The following is a 20436-nucleotide window of genomic DNA, read 5'->3' on the forward strand; positions in this document are numbered from 1 at the left end:
ATTCAGTTCCAAGCTCTTGGAGCTCACCTAATTAGATCCCAAAGTTTTATTGTAGTCTCCTACAGTAGTAGACAATAGAAAAATATTGTAGAAACTTACAGAGAGTATTGTAATTATGATTATGGCAGGCAGGAATTGACAGGATGTTTGAGAAAAAACAATAGAGCCAGGTAAAAGGCTCTTGTAATTCAAGTCATGAACCAATGAGAGTTTTGAATATGGAGGCATGAGTAGTAATAAAAAGAGAAAAAGGAAACACAAGGGAACACAGTGGCTATAAGGCTAAAAGTAGCTGCATAATAAAGATATTTCTTTTATATATTTATATTAAATATCAGGAGTCACTGTTGTTCATTAGTTAGGATCCAAGGTCTCAGAATGGAGGACACACCAGTCAGAAACGTACCCCTCAAACACGCAAGTTGGTATACAACTGACTAATAACCTATGTGGATGTAGTGCATTCCAGGACGCTCTGTACTGTCAGGCATCCTCTAAGCCTACAGGAGCACCACCATAGGTTTCTGGAATGGATATATGTATTCTTGGGCAATCAGCAATATCCAGAAACTGGCTTAGGTGGGACCTGCAGAGAATGAAGAACATTCTTTATTCACTAAGCTTAACTGTAGATTCTAGAATATTGTTCCTCATATAATGTCTATAGATGTCCAAAAGTTAGACTATGAACACTAACATTCACTACATATTTCAGAAGATCATAGCAGCCTAATAGTACAACAGCACCAAACAGCAGTGTTGAACACTTGCACAATCCAAACACTGGCAAAAGGATATTCCAAATGTGATCTCTTAATTTCTCTTTCTTTTATGATAAGGCCAAATTTGTTCTCTAACTTGTTACAGTTTTGTCAAAATCCTCTAGTAGGAAGAAGAGGTTCTATTCCATTTTTTGTAGTAAAATGCTTACCAATCTGGTCCCATTACATGAAAATTAAAAATTTTCATTTTTAATGAAATTTTATCGAGGTCAATTTTATCGAGGCTAAGAGTGGTTAATTGCTTTTATTCATTCATTCCCTCCTTTGACAAGTATTTGTTCACATCATACGCCAGGTACAGTTCTTGCCCCAACTCACTCAGCTAGTGAATGACTGAGTCAGATCTGCCTGACTCAAAAACCCATGCTCTTTCCATTCTACCATGTTATATTAAAATGGCACCTTTTAAAAAAATCTAAAGTAGCACAATCAACTAAGTAAAACAGTAAAACGACTTACTATTTAAAAGAATGATATTCTCACAAAACCACATGCAAACAAAGTCCTGTTTGCCATACATTTATTTTACTGTCCTGCTGGCCAACACTGCAGTCCTTCAGATTAGAAGATTTGGCTGCACTACAGAATACACACTGGAAGTCGAGCAACCCCAAGGCTCCATTAAGGTCATTATTCTTGTGGATTTCTTTTCCTCCCGCAGGGACAGGCATATCAATTTTTCTATATGTTTTGAAGAGCTTAGCCACATGATTTTAATCATTTCTCCCAGGTGGCTCTTAGAACTTGCATGGTGGCCCTATATATTATCCAACAAAGGACAGGTTCCAGTGCGGTTTGACGAATGAGCAGGAGACCAAAATCGGAGAACTGAAATTCTCTTCCCCAAGGAGTAATAGTTTTACCTTCTACTGCTTGGGGATCCTAGGGAACCTGAATATTGAGAAACAGTGTAATTTAAGGTTTTGAGCTGGGCCACAATTTGAGGTCATCTAATAATTTTTAGCTATTTTTTTAACAAATGTTCTTGTTTCAGTAAAACCTAAGCTATGTTTTTCTTAGCATCTTTCCCTTCAATTTTTAAATATTCATATATTTTAATGGAAATTTATATTAATTTGTTTACCGTTAACTTATCAAAGTATATTTAGAAACATATTTCCCAATTGGCTTTACAATAATTTTTATAAACTTTAGAATGAATACACACACACACACACACACACACACACACGCACTCACGAACGACATGTTCTCTTCCCAGGAAACAAAACAAAAAGAAAACACACAGCACCAAAAAGTTCAGGTTGGGTTCAGATCTCAAAAGCCACAGGTTCCAAATAATTCTAAACTTGGATGATGGTTTCTTCCATCCAAGAATGTGTCCCACATGTTATTGAATGGTGCAACCACATTAACCACAAGTTTAACCTAGTTCTCTTGTACTTTTTAATTGACTTCAGCCCCAAACTTTTCAAAGTGTAGACTTAATTGAACTTCTCTAAAATATTGCAATTAAATGGCATTTTTTTCATCTAACCACTGGCATGGGAGGCAATGTCAATCATCTTTCCTGGGTATCGAAAAATCTCTCTCTCTTCCTATTCATTTCCAGGCAATAGAGCTAGGCGATTTTATTCTGGGATAATATTCTCTTATCTTTTCTAATAGATCTTCCTATCAGCACACTTTGATCACTACATATGTTACTTATCAAATATCTATTAAGCCCCTGTTAGAAGTAGAATGCTTATTTTAACAAAAGTTAATTCTACAAATACATACAAATTGTCTACTGTCTGCCAGCAAAGATAATTCACTGAATGATATGAAAGCAATTATAATGTCAGAGTTGAAAATCTGTGGTATTCATAATGCTGCATCTCCCTCCATGGCTATGATAGACAATTGTTAATCAATCAGGTACACTTTCTTGTTGATCTTGTGCATGACATCTGAATTTTCCTCAACAGTGTTCCAGAAAGCCACCACCTAACTACTGGGGTTGGTACTGCAAATATAAATCTATCTCATACTACATGCAATTACTCTGAGTGCTCTTCATCTCTTACCTGTGTGTGTATTGCTGGAGTGCAGTGATAATAATCCATATGAAATTATTTGTACTGTCTGGATGTTCCCATCATATGCCTATACAGTCCTTCTCTTTAGTACATATTTCCTAAAAACTGTCATTGGCCATACCCACCACTGCTTTTTTCTAGAGTTTCTTTTTCTCATTGTTAAGATTAGGAAAAGCAGAAACGGAAACAATACCTATCCAATGAAGTGAAAGTTTAAGTCTGTCATATTTATATAAATAAAGAAAAACAGATGAATATGATGTGTTAGAAAGACTAAGGCATTAGGAGCCAGGAGATCAGTATCACTTACCCCTAATTCTCCACATGTCGCCAGCTCTCTGACCTTCGCTGAACCATTTTTCATTTGCTCATTCATCAGACTAATATTCAAAAGAAATCACTATGTGTCAGGCACTCTTCAAAGGCCTTTGTTGACTCATCTGAAAAATGAGGAACATACACTTCTCTCAGCTTAAGATGTAGACCAGACCAAGACTATTATAGTAGTTCTGCTTGGTTTTTTGGAGGGGTTATTGTTTGGCACTGATCTAGAACCAGCAGATTAAGCCAATTAGGGAATTAGTCTTCATTATACTCCCAGGAATGTTTTCTAGTGATGACCTAAGGGAACATTCTGACCATTTCAGTATTCAGTTCCTACTTTTTCTTTTTTTCCTCTTCTGTTTTAACATCCTCTTCTCACATTTGGATTTATTTCTCCTCTCCTGTACTAACCTGGACTAAACTTCAGAAACACCAGGTCCTCTCCAGTATTTTTCATCTTCCCCCCGCCCCACCTATAAATAATTTATCATCTCTATTGTTCAAATTAACAAATCCTGTCAGCTAAACAGATTTGCATTGGGCTACATGATACCTCCCAGACTGCCAGTTATTGAGATAAAAAAAATAAAGATCATATATGCCCACAAGGCAAATTTCAGTGAATTAACAACTCAAAGATGATATCAAAGCTGAGTTACAGTAAAATCTACAGTTAGTGAAATATGACATTTCAGAATACATGCGATATCATAGAAAAAGTAGTTAAGTACTTCTTACAATAATAAATAAAAAAAGAATGGAAATTAACGAATCAAGAATTTAGTCCAATAAAATAGAATAGTAACAAAAAATACTGGCCTATAAAATTTGAAAGAAAAATATACAGTAGGTTGAACACATCAATGAATGAATTAGAATAAAGAATATATCATGCCTAAAGTTAAAACACTAGAACTACACTGTCCAATATAGTACACTAGCCACATGTGGTTATTTAAATTAGTTAAAATTAAATACAATTAGATACTTAGTTTCCTCAGTCTCACTAGTCACATTTCAAGTACTCAGTGGTTACATATAGCTAGTGGCTACCATATTGTGCAGTACAAAATATGGAACATCTCCATCATTGCAGGAAGTTTTATGACAGTGCTGTTCTAAAATTTTAAAAAAGTGCAAAAGCACTTACTAACACAAGCATTAACTGTGTTCTGATCAATGCAATTAGAAAAGAAAAATAAAGAATATACAATTTTTTCAGAAGTGAAATTGTATTGCATTGAGATATAATGTCATAACTGAAAATTTCAAGACATTCATTCAGGAAACTATAACCAACAATAAGAGAATTCAGTAAGTTGGCTGAGTATAATATCAATATAACAAAATCAAAAGCCTTCTTACATAAAAACAACTCTTTTATTATGCAAAACATAATAAAAGAGAAAAGAACCCACCATTATAAATGACAACAGAAAGGATGTAACACACTAAGAATAAACTTAGCAAGAAATGTGTCAGAAGTATAAGAAGAAGGGCCTGGTGGAGCAGTGGTTAAGAATCCACCTGCCAATGCAGGGGACATGGGTTTGAGCCCTGGCCCGGGAAGATCCCACATGCCACGGAGCCGCTAAGCCCGTGCGCCACAACTACTGAGCCTGCGCTCTAGAGCCCCCGAGCCACAACTACTGAAGTCTGTGTGCCTAGAGCCCATGCTCCGCAACAAGAGAAGCCACCTCAGTGAGAGGCCCACGCACCACAACAAAGAGCAGCCCCCGCTCGCCACAGGTAGAGAAAGCCCACGCGCAGCAACAAAGACCCAACACAGCCAAAAGAATAAACAAATAAATAAATTAATAAAAAAACATAAAAAAAAGAAGTATAAGAAGAAAACCTAAAATATTACTAAAGAAGATAAGTGTAAATATGTGTTCTGTTCTTTGATAGGAAGACCTTAAATGTGTAGAAAATGTTTATACTTCCCCCCAAAAGTACCAAATTGATTATTTTAAATACATTTAAAACTTTATTTTCAAAAATGAATCTAAGTGATTCTACAGTTTTTAATGGCAAAATAAATAGGCAAAAATAGGTGGTAATGTCTGACAGAGGAGAAATAAAGTCACAATACTTTATCAGATAACCAACTATAATGGAAAGCTTTATTAATTAAAGTAGGATTCATACTGAAATATCAATATACATATCAATGTAATAGAATAGTGTGTCTTGATGTAGACCCAAATTTGTGTTGGGATTTCTAAAATGACATAGATGGTATTCACAATCTGTGGTCAAAAATGAATCATTGCGGGGAGGAATAGATTGGGAGTTTGGGATTGACATGTACACACTGCTATATTTAAAATAGATAGCCAACAGAGTCCTACTGTATAGCACAGGGAACTCTGCTCAATATTCTGTAATAACCTAAATGGGAAAAGAATTTGCAAAAGAACAGATACATGTATATGTATAACTGAATGACTTTGCTGTACACCTGAAACTAACACAACATTGTTAATCAATGATACTCCAACATAAAATAAAAATTAAACAAGAAATGAATCACTGAATCAATTAGCTGGGAAAAATAGAAGCCATTGTAAGATACAATTATTCACTACCTCAAACCTTTTGCCAAATAAATTTCAGATGAATCCAGGAATTAAGCATAAAATTTGAAACTATAAAACTATTAGGTCTCAATATGAGACTGATATCTCTAGTTGATATGCAACATACAGAATCCATATATAAAAATATTGATGATTTATTTACATAAATTTTAAAAATACTGCATGAAATAAATGTGATACTAAAAGCAAAAGAAAAATGATGAACTGGGAAATATATGAAACACACATAAGAGATAAAGGGCAATTTACTTAGTATATAAATATATTCTATCATCAATAAAGACAGACCCAATAATCCAATGGAAAATTAGGCAAAGTACATATACCTGTGGTGGTCAGTTTTATGTGTCAACTTGGCTAAAGTCCCCAGTTATTCAGACACTAATCTGTGTTGCTGTAATGGTATATTGTAAATGTGATTAACATCTGCAACTAGCTGACTTTAAGTAAAGAAGATTACCCTCAGTAGTCTAGGAGGGCCAGATCCAATCATTGGGAAGGCCTCAAGAGCAGAACTGAGGTTTTCCTGAGAAAGAAGAAATTCCACTTGTGGACTGCAGCTTCAACTTCTGCCCAAGAATTTCCAGCTTACCCTGCCTTATGGATTTTGGACTTGCCTAGTCAGCCCCTATAATCACATAAGCCAATATATAAACAAACAAACAAAAGGCGGGGGAATGGATGTGTCTCTTTTTCCTTCAGGTTTTGTTACTTTGATAGAATCCTGACTGATTCATACTTACAAGTGGAATTTCTTGGTTGCAGGGTATAATGTAGTTCAACTTCACTAACAACACTGACTATTTTCCACAGTAGTTCTTTCTATGTATTTGAAAAATTGGATAGTTTATAAAAATTATTTTAGGAGATTTTATATTTTAGATAATACTCCTTTGCTGGCAATGTGTGTTGTAACTATCTTTTTACATACTGTGCCTTTTTAACTTTTAGAGGTTTTGATCTAAAGGTCATGAGTTTACTATGGTCTGCCGTATCCATCTTTTCTTTTGTAGTTAGCACATTTAATACTTTGCTTAGGAAATTTTTCCCTATCGTGATGTTATAAAGACACTTTCCCTACATTTTCCTTAAAATTAAAAAAAAAAAATTATCTCTTTAGTCAATCAGAAATTGATATTTGTGTATGGTTTGGGGTAGCATTCCAGTTTAATGCTTTCCATACAGATAATCAGCTGTTCCAGCATTGGTATTTTTTTTTAATTAATTAATTAATTAATTTACTTTTGGCTGCATTGGGTCTTTGTTGCTGCACACGGGCTTTCTCTAGTTGCAGCGAGCGGGGACTACTCTTCGTCGAGGTGCATGGGCTTCTCATTGTGGTGGCTTCTCTTGTTGTGGAGCACAGGCTCTAGGTGCGTGGGCTTCAGTTGTTGTGGCACGCTGTTGCACACGGGCTCAGTAGTTGCGGCTTGCGGGCTCTAGAGCGCAGGCTCAGTAATTGTGGTGCATGGGCTTAGTTGCTCCACGGCATGTGGGATCTTCCCAGACCAGGGATCGAACCTGTGTCCCCTGCATTGGCAGGTGGGTTCTTAACCACTGCACCACCAGGGAAGTCCCCAGCACTGGTATTTCATAGTCCCTCCTTTCCCCTGTCATTTGCAATGATGTCTCTGATATATATTCTTTTTCATACGTTAATGGGTCTATGTCTGGGCTCTTAATGCTAATTTATTCATCATTTTTAAGCTTATTCCAATTCATGAGAATAAATCTCAATAGCTGGTTAGACAAGTCCCCCAACATGATTCCTCTGTTTCAGATATATCCTGACTATTCTTGGACCCTTGAACTTCTTCATAAGTTTTAAAATCTGTATGTCAAATTCTTCAAAGAAAAAAAAGAAAAAACAAAAAAAAATCCAGTTTGGATTTTCTTCATAACTGCATTGACCACATGTACCAATTTGGGGAGAGCTGATATTTTTCAAGATGTTGAGCCTTTCTACTTATAAATATGGTAAAATTAGCTACTGAGTTAAGTCCTCTTTAACATCTTAATCCTCACTGCTTTCTTTTTCTTTTGCCCTTGCTAATTTCCATTTTTTAGTGAGAAAACCCATAATTAAAAATTATGTTTGTTATAATTAATGCAGACTCTAGTTGCAGATAGGTTGGAAGGAACTTCAGAGTATCTAGTCTACTGTATTGCTGGAATAGAAAGTACAATTCTTATCTATCAGATTAACTCAAAAATCATGATCATTTGTTAGTAAATGTTTCTTTTAAAAAGGGGAGGAAGGGGCTTCCCTGGCAGTGCAGTGGTTGAGAATCTGCTTGCCAATGCAGGGGACAGGGGTTCGAGCCCTGGTCTGGGAAGATCCCACATGCCGCGGAGCAACTCGGCTCGTGAGCCACAACTACTGAGCCTGCGCGTCTGGAGCCTGTGCTCCGCAACAAGAGAGGACGCGATAGTGAGAGGCCCGCGCACTGCGATGAAGAGTGGCCCCCGCTTGCCACAACTAGAGAAAACCCTAGCACAGAAACGAAGACCCAACACAGTCATAAGTTAATTAATTGATTAATTTTCTTAAAAAAAGGGTGGGTGGGGGAGGAAAATGCTCGATGCCTCGACCTAGGACTTAATGATTAAAAACAGAAAATAAATAAATAAAAATAAGCATACCAGGCCCTGAAACAAAAGAACTGTGGAGAGGAATGAAACCTTCTAAAAAAAGCAAGAAGTCCTCCAGTTTAACCTCCCAATTGATATAATAATACTTTTGACAGCATACTGTAGATGGCTTTCCAACACTCCAAAAACATTTTACAGTGATGTTCAGTTTGAGTTCTAGAACCATATTTAAAAGATTTTTAAAAAAATATTTGAACCATATTCCTTTTCCTGGTAAACTTATTGATGTAATCCTATTTTCCAAAATAAGTGAAAACACAACTGAACATTTGCCTGAACCTTCAGTACTACAATAATGATGACACCATAGAGATACCATGCCAACACAGTATATCATTTAAAAATCAGAGTACAACTGCATCTTATTTAAAAATTGGAAGATGCTTTCACATTTTTAGAAGTTATGTTTCAAATCAATCAGCATATGAACAGTATACTTGGGACAAGCAACAGTTCTGAGCCTACCCTTCTTAGAGAATGCTGCTTAGACCATAGAGAAATATAAACAGAAATAAATCTCTGATTTGGAAATGACTTGATATATTTTATATTAGGTGAGAAGAAATGGAAGTCCTAATTAGAAACGGCATCTGTTTATTTAATAGTCTACATGAAGGGAAACTATGGAAATATGTCTGGTGTTCCAGTGGATGTATAATAATCAGTGTATCCTGACTTAGAAGAGAAACTGAAATTTCAAACTTGAAAGAATAATATGATCCCTATTTTATCAACTAAACATCTCAGGCTTACAACCCTTCTGAAAGTGGTATGTTTGAGGAGCACTGCGGACTCTCTGATGCTCAACCAAATTCCATCTGCTTCCCATATTTCTTAGCCCCCCTTTCAGTTCAGCACTAGCATGTGACCAGTCTTGAAATGAAAGAGAAAGAGAATGAAAGGAAATGAAAGAGAAAGGTATATATATATATATATATATATATATATATATATATATATATATATATATATAAAGAGAAAGAGAAAGGTGTATAGATATATATAATGAAAGAGAAAGAGAAAGGTGTATAGATATATATATATATATAAAATGAAAGAGAAAGAGAAAGGTTATATACATATATATATATATATATATATATATATCACTTCCAAGTTGAAGAGATGAAAACCCCATCAATGATTTTTCTGTATTTCTTTCCCTTCCCCAACAATAAACACCTATATGTTTCAGAAGGTGCTGCTACAAAATGGGGGAGCCTCTGTAAACCTGGCATACTAAGTAAACCTATGCAGACTACAGTTCTGTTTATGTGAGTAAGCATAAGCTAAAGCACTGAGATTTGGGATTAATTTGTTATGATAGCAAAATCTAGCCTATTCTGATTAATATTGAACAACTACTAGATCCAATATTATTTTTTACAAATTGAAACAGTTTTCAAAATCTATGGTGAGTCCCACAATGAGAAAAATACTTGAACTTTTCCCTTTAAATATTTTTTCAAGGTGGATATAATTCTACATTACATAAAAAGTATTGAATTCTAATTTATGTGCTTTAATTCCACCAATGCTCAGATCCTCACTTAGTCTATTACATCTGCAAAATGGATATGATAACTATTATTATTTGAGAATTATTGACTCATTGGGGAGCCAAAGACCCAGGTACGTAGCATAGTGAGCAAGGCAAGACAGAGTGGGGTCCTTGGGTGTAATGGACCTTGGCAGTGCTCAGGGAAACTGAGAGACAGTTTTTCTGTGCTGCTCTAGACTCTGCCCTGAGGGTCTTATTCCTTTCACCTCTGCAGCTTCCTCTCTGACCCCTCTGGCTGTAGTCCCCATGTCCACACTTCCCCAGCCACTGTGGAATTTGGCACAGTCATTGCACTAAAGCCACAAAGGAACAATGTACACCTGTTACTGTAAGCCACTGCCCACTCATGAACATCTTAGGAAAGATAAGGAGGGCCTGGAATAGTTATAGGCCTCAAAAAACAGGAGCCAATATAATTTTTAATATCAGAAACCCCAAATCAGAATACCAATAAGTGGAAATCATCAAGTATCAAGTACAGCCATTCCTTCAACTAATATTAACTGAACATCCACAATATGCTAAGCACCATGCTCAGCACTGAATATAAAGTAATAAACAAGACTGAATTGTTTATCATTCTCTGCTCTCCTGGAGGGCCTCAGAATCTAGTGGGCACAAAACAAACCAGAGATGAAGAGAAAAGAGAAGAGTTAAACAATTCATGTTGTCCTTCAGGGTAAATATTTATATTAATAGAAATGAATCATACCACTCTGTTAACTAAAATCTTTCAATGGCTTCTCATTGTACAAAAACAAAAGATGAATTATTTACCCCAACCTGTAAGTCATTTTGTGATTGGGTCCCTACCTATTTAACCTCTCTAAGCATCTGTTTCTTCATCTGTAACATGTTGATAATAGTATTTACTTCATAGAATTTTTGCAAGGATCAAGTGAGATAATCTATGCATTGTGTCTGGCAATAGAAAGCACACAATAAATGTTAGCCAATAATATTGTTATTATCTCTCCTACCTGATCCCATGACTTCCTTTCCTCTCACTGTACTTCACCCACACTGGCCTCTGAAAACTGTTAGACTAGGTCAAGTTCTTGTCTACATATGGACTTGACTTCTAGTCTCTGCCTGGCTCTTGGTCTGACAGGCTTCTTCTCATCCTTTACATTTCAACTTAAATTGTCACTTTCAAGACTCCACCTAAAGTGTTCTCCTGCCCCTGCTTGTCTCCATCATAGTACTCTGTTTATTTCATTGGACATTTAATTATCTGAATTTATTTCATTTATTTGAGAACTTACTCGCTTTATTGCATGTCTTGCCCAGTAGAATTAGGCTCCAAGAGGCAGGGAGCATTTGCCCTGACTTGTCTGTTGCTGTATCAAATATGCTTAGAGTAATGCCTTGCACATAGAAGTTCTTTAGCAAATATTTACTGAATGAATTAATAAATTCACAAATAAATCAGAAGTTCTAATTAGAATAAAGTCCAGGAAGATGTTTTTAAAAGAGCTGAATTCCAAAAAAAAATACATAAATAGATAAAGCAACCTCAAAGTTTTGCCTTTCTCACTAAAGGATTAGTCAAGAAGTGGTTTGCACAAGGGTAATAGAACTTCTGCTGTCACTTGAACAAAATCTCACCCATAATATCCAGGTTCTGATTTTAGAGGTTTCGAATCATTAATATTAGTAGATACTTAAGTAATTATTTCTTACAGGTCAATTTAATAGGTACTGAGACTATGAAGAAGAATGAGAAATCACAAGGGGATTTTGATATAATAGAAAAGAAAAAATATTTATTATAAAATCAGTAGAAGTAAAGGGTGTTAAAATATAAGGTAGTCCTGTCTTAGGCGGTGAAGTACAATGACATGGAGATTGCAAGCTGAAAGATTTGACCTTTGCACAAACATTGAGTGCTGAGGAAATGCAAAGGTTGGACAGGACCCGGAAGGACACGTGCCTTTGTATGTGGACAGAGAAAGAAGAGGTTGGGAGAAGAATGTGAGCAACCTGGGCATCCATATGATATATGAGGGATTATCAGTAGACAAACTAACCAATCTATCTGGTGTTAAAGCTGCACTGACTAAACACTTCCTATTAGACAGTAAGCACCCAAAACAGCAGGGCACTTCAGCTAACATTACCTAATAAAATTGGTAATTCTTTTCATCAGGTATTTATTGAGTACATACTATGTAAAATATTCTATGATTAAAATTGAATAATGTGCCATAGTTTGTTAAGTATTTTCATATCAATTATCTTAACTCACAATATACAGTTAAGAAGATCATCATTTTCTAGGTAGAAGAGCTAAGTCATTTTTCATTTTTCAAGGTCACCAGTTAGTAAATTGCAGACTTCTGAGAGTGATCTAGAATATCATACTTTATCTAGTTCAGTGCTCTTTTGCTGTTTCATATCTGTCTCTCAGTTGCAGTAAATATTTATTCCACTTCAAATACTGTAAGTACCTGTGTGCAGAATGAATGTATCAGTCACAGTATTTGCTTACATGATTTAAGTTTATATTTTCCAACCAGTTAAGCTGCTATTATAGCAGAAACATTGCCCTAAATTTTTACTAAATTTCTTAACGAGTATGAAAGAAAAAAATATTTAACTTCAGCAGAAATATTTGTGATCAAAGATTGAATTGCTAGAAATTAGGTGTTTCGGTTTTCACTAATTAAAAAAAAGTACAAGGGGGGACTTCCCTGGTGGTCCAGTGGTTAAGAATTTGTCTTGCAATGCAGTGGACGCCAGTTCAATCCCTGGTCGGGGAACTAAGATCCCACATGCCACGGGGCAACAAAGCCCGTGCGCCACAACTACAGAGCCCATACACTCTGGAGCCCACATGCTGCAATTACTGAGCCAGCGCACCACAGCTAGAGAGAAGCCTGTGCACCGCAATGAAGAGCCCGTGCGCCGCTACGAAAGATCCCACGTCCCACAACTAAGACCCAACACAGCCAATAGATAAATAAATAAATTAATTTAATTAAATTAATTTTAAAAGTACAAGGGTATGAATGGTAAACAACTGTGAATTTAATGAGGATAAGTAATTTAGGAATGTCATGTTACAAAGTTAGCCTATAAGAAACTGATTTGATGTCAAAAGTATAATTATACTAATACAAATGTATTATGCTGTTTAGACTTTTTTTTAAGAAAAACTCAAGAGTTTAGAATTTCTACTGTTTTAGTTTTATTTTTGTTTTTATCACCCTGGACATTTACACATTCAGTTTTACCAAATTTTCACTTGTATCCATCTTAAGGGTCATATTTTGCTCAATATTTTACTATTTGACATTTGCATTATTATTAAGTCAAATCCCCTTATTTTCCATAGAAATCTATAAAATCAAGCAATTTTGAAGATTTTTAAACACAGGAAAATATAACAAATGGTAATATCTATCAGTCACGATATGAAGATACAAAATAATTATAAATAGATACTGCTTTAATTGAATAGGGAGTTATCGCAAATATTTATATTCCTGGTGACATTTACCCCCTAACAGTTTTCTAAAAATTATTACAGTGTCTTTTGTCCCAAAATTGGAAAAAACTGAACAATTGACACATGCAAATTTCTTTATTGACTACTATTTTAATGCCAATGTGAACATTTTGTTTTACGCACAACACTTTTCTTTAGGGTGCATTTAAAAAAAAAAACTGAAGGATTCTGTATCTGTTTCACTGGTGATGACAAGTATGTTAATTGCTTGCAGATAACATCTGTTCTAGTGAAATCAAGATGCAGAGGCTGGGTTGGATCTGTGGTGCTAGCAGCTTTCTAAAGCTTTGTCTGGGAGACCCACTGCATGCATTTCACAGACTCTCCAGGCAGCTGGAGGGCTTTTGAGCTTTTTTGAGAAACTTCCAGCAATTGAAATAAAATCTGCCAGGAATCTTGGGTCATCGAAATGTCTCTCTTTGAGCAGTGGACTCACCTTTGAAGCTTCAAGATATCCACTGACCATGACGCCTAAGTGTGCTCTGGCTAAAGCAAGTTCAGGGTGAGCTGCCAACCTCCTGCATGCAAGAGCGGGCCTCTGACTTCCTTCTCTGTTTACAGAGCAGAGTGAAGGGCCCCTCTAGAGGGAATAGCAAGAGCCTAGTCAATATAATGTCAGATATAAAGGACCCTTATGCTCAACAGGCCACATTTACCATTTTACAGGGTTCATGGACTACAATTGCTTACCAGATGTGCCTATGGAGTTGCTAACCATGGCAACATGATGGCTCTGGTCCCAACCTTTTCCGGGCCCTGCATGTTTGCTTCTCCTCTAAGCTATGAGTTTGTGTAGACTCTGATGTACTATTCCTAGAAAAGCCAGTGCTACTCATCAATGGATCAGACAGTCATGCTGTCTTGTGCTTTGCTGGAGACACATAGGGTCAGGCCTGGAATGTCCTTTTCAGTATGTGCAGACCCAGAAGACTATATCAACCAAAGCTATGAGGTTAGGGATCTCACTGGGTCTGCAGGTAGACTTATGGTGGTGTAGTTTAAGAAATTTTTAAAAATTTGTTACAGGTTATAGAGTTTAGAAAAAGGAGACCAGAGACATGGATGGAAAAAATGAAGAAAGCAAGCACATGAGACACCTGAGAAAGAGAATAGAGACAAAATCACAGGAGTAATAAAAGTGAATGCAGTGAGAACAGAGATAATAATATGATATGTTTACACTATGGTGGGAAAACTTATTTTAAAAATTTACTTCTAACATGGAATTCCTTATTGCCAATACAAGTTTTTAAAATATATTTTCAGTGTGCTTTAACACATCCCATTTGTATAAAAGGTAAAGATGTAATAACTTAAGATAAATGCATTCTGACTTTGTAATCTAGGAGAAATAAGCTCTTTCCACTAGTTCATTTGAGGACCCTCCCTATGTAATAAGCAATAGAACAGCAAAATCATGGTGGAAGGTACATTTCCTCACATGTAGAAACACTTCACTCTCGCATGTTTTCCTGTCATTGCTCTGAACTCCTTCAGTGGATAAATAAAAGCAATCATTTTTACAAACTTAGTGACACTGAATAAGATATACCTATCTGTTAAAAAAAATATAGACGTAAACATCAATACGGTTACCAATAGTGTTCTCAGGACTGTAGTTCCAGAACACTTACTACAGAACAAATTAAATTCATTGATTGGGAGGTGGCATAAAGGGTTTTTGTCTCTGCAGATGGAAGTGAAGAAGTCAGCTTCTGTTGGCTGTTTTTGGCAGCCTACTTTCTAGACTTCTACAGCAAAAGTAAGCTTTATTCTTTCAAGCAAATCCAGCATCAAACAATAAATTTTCAGCAATCTAACACTGTATTCATAAGAATTAACAGGAAGTTTGCTTTGTTTAATGAGTAATTTTTAAAAACTTCAGGCATTTATTTAAATTTAGAATTTTAAAACACTTCAGAAACCTAATTATAAATGTATCTATGGTTTTACAAAAATATAGATTATATATGAACAAACACACACATACATGGTCGTAGAATTTTATCTTTTGATTCTTGTTGGGTGATAGCAATTCCACATAAAACATAGTTGTTAGTTTTTTAAAGAATATATTTATTTGTATTTTTCTAGATAGAATGCCTCAGAATGAGAAGGTTCAAAATAGGCATCAACGTTGCACCTAGCAAGAGACAGTGAAGCACTTGGAATTCTTGCCTTCATAATTCTATACCGCTTATTATCATTTCTCTACTTTGCTCATATAGTCAAGAGAAACTATTAAGTTTTTCAGGATGGTCATTTTCAATAGCAGAAGAGAAATTATGTTGCCTGTTTGTGCTATCTTTTACTGATGACTCTTCAGTGGTTATACAGATAATATTCTTGTTCTCTTCCTATCAATCACCAATTTTTTCTGACATTTTACTACTTATTTAGAAAGAGAATAAGAGCAGGAATAATTTGATAAAAATTTAAAATAGGCTATATTTATGAAATATTACACACTGCAGTAATTGGATAATACAAGTTATTTTCTTTATAGCTAGATAAAATCATACTTGTTTTTCTTATCAACATAAATGAGTAAAAGCTTAGTGTTGGTATTTTTGTGAATTAGGGAGTGACTTTAAAGAAAAAACAAAAGTGCCAAAAATTTTAGACCAACAAACTACATTGAAGCATAAAAATTAAAAAAGGAAAAGATAAATATTGACAATTATCATTGTCATTGAAATTATTCAACAAGGATAGAGATGTTTTAAACTCAACAGAAATAGATTAAGTTGGGAAGGCCATGTTACTGAAACCAAAACAGTTACAGATATTTATTTATCTCTAAAAAAATTACTAAGAAAAAATCTTAATGTGTATGAGTATAAATCCAGTTTATAATCTGATTTTTTAAAGCCTTTAAGTTTTTTTTACAATTAGATTATTGTTCACAGCTCCTTAAACTGAACCAATTGAAATGACTTTTAAGAAATCATCCATTTCAGACTTTTAAAATTAAAAACATTTTGAAAAGATAGTTTCATTTTAAAGATGGTACATATAAACATAATTCATTTTTTTTAAAAAATAGTTATAACCTTTTGTCCTCTAGAACTATGTAGGCCAGCAGGACTCACCAGGCATGTTAATCCTGCCAAGGTAGCTCTTATTTCTCCTTTGTAGAATTTATCCCTCTTCTAAGTAATAAACTATTTGCTCAGTAAGTGCTTTCCTAGTAGACAGTGCGCAGCATGAGGATAGGGACCTGGGGTGTTAGTGAGTTAAGTTCCTGGTCCAGAGTAGGTACTCAACTACTATTTGTTAAGGAGAGGAGAGACGGAGAGGAAGAAAGAGGTAGAAGCGGAGGAAAACAGATAGCCTGTGAATATTGCGTGTTAGATCAGTTTGATATCAGGGATGCTCAGTCATCCATCAAGAGAAGAAAAGGGGAGAAGTGCCATTTTCTTTTGAAACCTGATGTGAAAGGCAATGCATTAAGACAGGAGAGAGAGGGAAAAAAGGATTCAGAGCATAACACCCCACAAAAGGAAAACTGGGCTGAAACACTTTAAAGGAAGAAACATGAAGCTTAGAACAGGTAAGACTCAAGAGTAGGCAGACTGTGTACTACCATCAAGGTGAGGATGAATGTAGGAAAGAAGTAAAGAGTCGCTTAGATCAGTGGTCCATAGGTTAGTTCAGGCCCACACTTTTACCTGTCCATGAGGTAAGCACAGAATGTGAAAGTAAGCATTTAGAAATGTTTATACAATTTGATGGAATAATTTTGTGCTTGTTGAATTCAGTGAAGACAGACTTGGGTTTATAGCTGTACATTTTCTATTTGATTTTAGGTGAACTAATTTTAATTGTATGTTTAAAACCTGAAATGGTAAGCTGAAAATGTACAAAATAAATGTTTAAAAATAAAAAAATTATAAAACATTTAAAATTTAACAACTAGCCTTCACCAAAGACAGCCTGAGAAGCACTGACATAGACAAAATGTTGGATTTTACTGCTTTCCACCTCCTTTGTGGTTGTACTATTCTACTGTCTTAGAGCAAGTATACATGAATGTCCTCTGCAAGCTTTCTCACCATGAAAAAATAATCTTAAACATACTAATTGGGAATTATTTTAAAGAGTTTTCTAATTTGTGGCATGTGACAATACATGAAACTTCAAGTAGAATAAATACAGAGGTTTTTGGTTTAGTTTCAATACACAAAGTTAGGGCATTGTCACCACGTGGGCTTAAAACTCTTTTCTGCTCAATTGTTTCTATAAATATTTACATAGAACTATACCACTTTTCAAGCACTTGCAAACTGTGGCTTGCTATGTTATAGGTACATGAAATGTTTCTTTCTGAAAAAACTTGCAAGCAGAAATATTGAGCTTTAAAAATCTACTTAAAGTTCTTCTCCAATTTTCCCCTTCTGTAACAGCACTCTGTATTATAAGTCCAGTTACACACTTTATTTCCTTAAAAAACTTATAACATATTTCAGACAAGCAAAAATATATTAAGAATGGCATAAGAAGCATCAATATATGTAATACTGAGCTGAATGAATTAAAGTTACAAGTGGAGTTTTGAAAGGGCCCAATAAGCAACATCCTTTCCCCCAGCTGAGTGCAGAACCAAGTAAAAGACAAACACAGAAGTCAGACAGAAGCAGATGAAAAGGCCACCAGCTTTTGATCACTCCCCTGACTGGAACTTCTGACAAAAACAGAACCTGCTCCAACCAACTTACCTTGCGAAGGAGAGCAAATGGTCATTCTTTCTGAGACAGACAGATCTGAAGAGAAAGGAGAGAGAGAGACTGAGCAAATCAAGTACAACTCTTTCTTCTCAAATCACCAATCAGATAACTAACTCCTATTCCCTTTGGGAAAAATGTGTGAGCAGGTAGAGAAAAGCAAGCAGTCAGCCTTATTCTAGAGGTCCCTAGACTTGAAACCTTAACACCTGGGAATGGAAATTTCTCTTCAACATAAATAATGGCCCCCAAATTTTCTTCTACTTTTACTCTATACATAAGTATACCTAAGAAATATCGTGTACTGTCTTTGCACTTTTAAATTTATTTAATTTTAAACTATGTAACTTTAATAACTTAAATTGAAATGCACACAATGGATTATGTATTTTATTTTGTTTTTTTCTGGCTGCACCACATGACATGCAGGATCTTAGTTCCCCGAACAGGGATTGAACCTGCGCCCCCTGCAGTGGAAGCACAGAGTTTTAACCACTGGATCGCCAGGGAAGTCCCTGGATTATGTATTTTTTACAATGGGGTTCTGATACTGATTTCTTGTTTTTTTCTCACAGAAGAACTAGGAAAGATTTCTTAGTTCTGGCCAAAATAATATTGTGAATTGTGGTTTGTTTAGTGGTGTCCTCTTTTTGAATTTCCCAATTTTAGCTCATTCATTTCTCTGTACCTCCCTCTATTTAAAAAAAATTAGCTTGGTTAAGATATATTTCACCTACCATATATTTGACCCACTTAAAGTGTACGATTTAGTGGTTTTCAGTATATTCACAGATAGGTACAGTCATCACCACGGTCAACTTGAGAACACTTTCCTCACATCAAAAAGAAACACTGTACCCTTTAGATATCATGCCCCTATTTCTCCACCCCACTCGCATTCCTAAGCAACCACTAATCTACTTTCTGTCTCTGTAGATACCCCTATTCTGGATATTTCTTATAGATGGACTTATACAATATGTGTTTTTTGGGGCACTAGCTTCTTTCACTTAGCATATGTTTTTAAGGTTCATCCGTGCTGTAGCACAAATCAGTAGTTCATTCTTTTTATGTTGAAAAATGCTTCATTGAATGGACATAGCACATATTATATATCCATTTGTCAGTTAATAGATATGTAGGTTTTTTCCACCATTTGACTGTTATGAATAATGCTGCTATAAACATTCATGTCTAAAATGTGTCTCCTACAAAGAATATACCATTGAATCTTGTTTTTTAAATTCAGTCTGACAATCTCTGGATTTTGATTTGTTTAATCCATTCACATTTAATGTTATTATTGATATAGTTGGATTTACATCTGGCATTTTACTTTTGGTTTTCTATGTGTCTCATGTCTCATGTTCCTTTGTTTCTCCTTTATTGCTTTCTTTTGTATTCAGTAAATGTTTTCTGATGAAACATTTAAATTTACTTATTGATGATTTTTAAATTACAGACACACACACATATACACACACATATTATTAGTGGTTGCTCTAGGACTTACCACATATATCTTAACTTACAGAATCAGCTTTAGCTTTATACTGGCTTGATTCTATGTCTTGAGATATAGAAATATATAACTCCTATATAATTCTATTCTTTTTCTTCCTTTTTTGTGGTATTATCGTTACAGTCTATTAATGTTATATATTACATTGATTAATATTACAAACCCAATAATACACTAAGCCAGATACAGCTTTGTTCCTATCCACCTCCTTTATGCTGTTATTGGCAAACCTATTACATTTTTATAGTTATAGGTCCAACATTACGTTATACACATGTTATTTTATTTTGTATTTCTATTTTATTTTATTATTATTATTTTTTTTGGCGGTGATGCATGGCTTAGGGGATCTTAGTTCCCTGACCAGGGATTGAATCCAGGCTCCAGCAGTGAAAGTGCCAAGTCCTAACCACTGGACTGCCAGGGAATTTCCTATACATATTATTTTATACAATTGCTGTTTAAATCTGTTAAGAAAAGAAAGGAGAAAAATATGCCTTTATCCTGGCTTTAGTAATTACATAATTACCTTTACTGGTGTTCTTTGTTTTTTTGTGTGTATGTAGATTGAAATTACCATCTAGAGTCACTTGCTTTTAGCCCAGAGAATTTTGTTATTTCCAGAAAGGCAGATCTATCAGCAACAAATTTTCTCAGTTTTTACATATCTGGGAATGTCTTTGACTTTTATTTTTGAAAGATAGCTTTGCTGGATATA

This window comes from Balaenoptera ricei, chromosome 12, assembly GCF_028023285.1.
Source record: "Balaenoptera ricei isolate mBalRic1 chromosome 12, mBalRic1.hap2, whole genome shotgun sequence".
Taxonomy (NCBI): domain Eukaryota; kingdom Metazoa; phylum Chordata; class Mammalia; order Artiodactyla; family Balaenopteridae; genus Balaenoptera; species Balaenoptera ricei.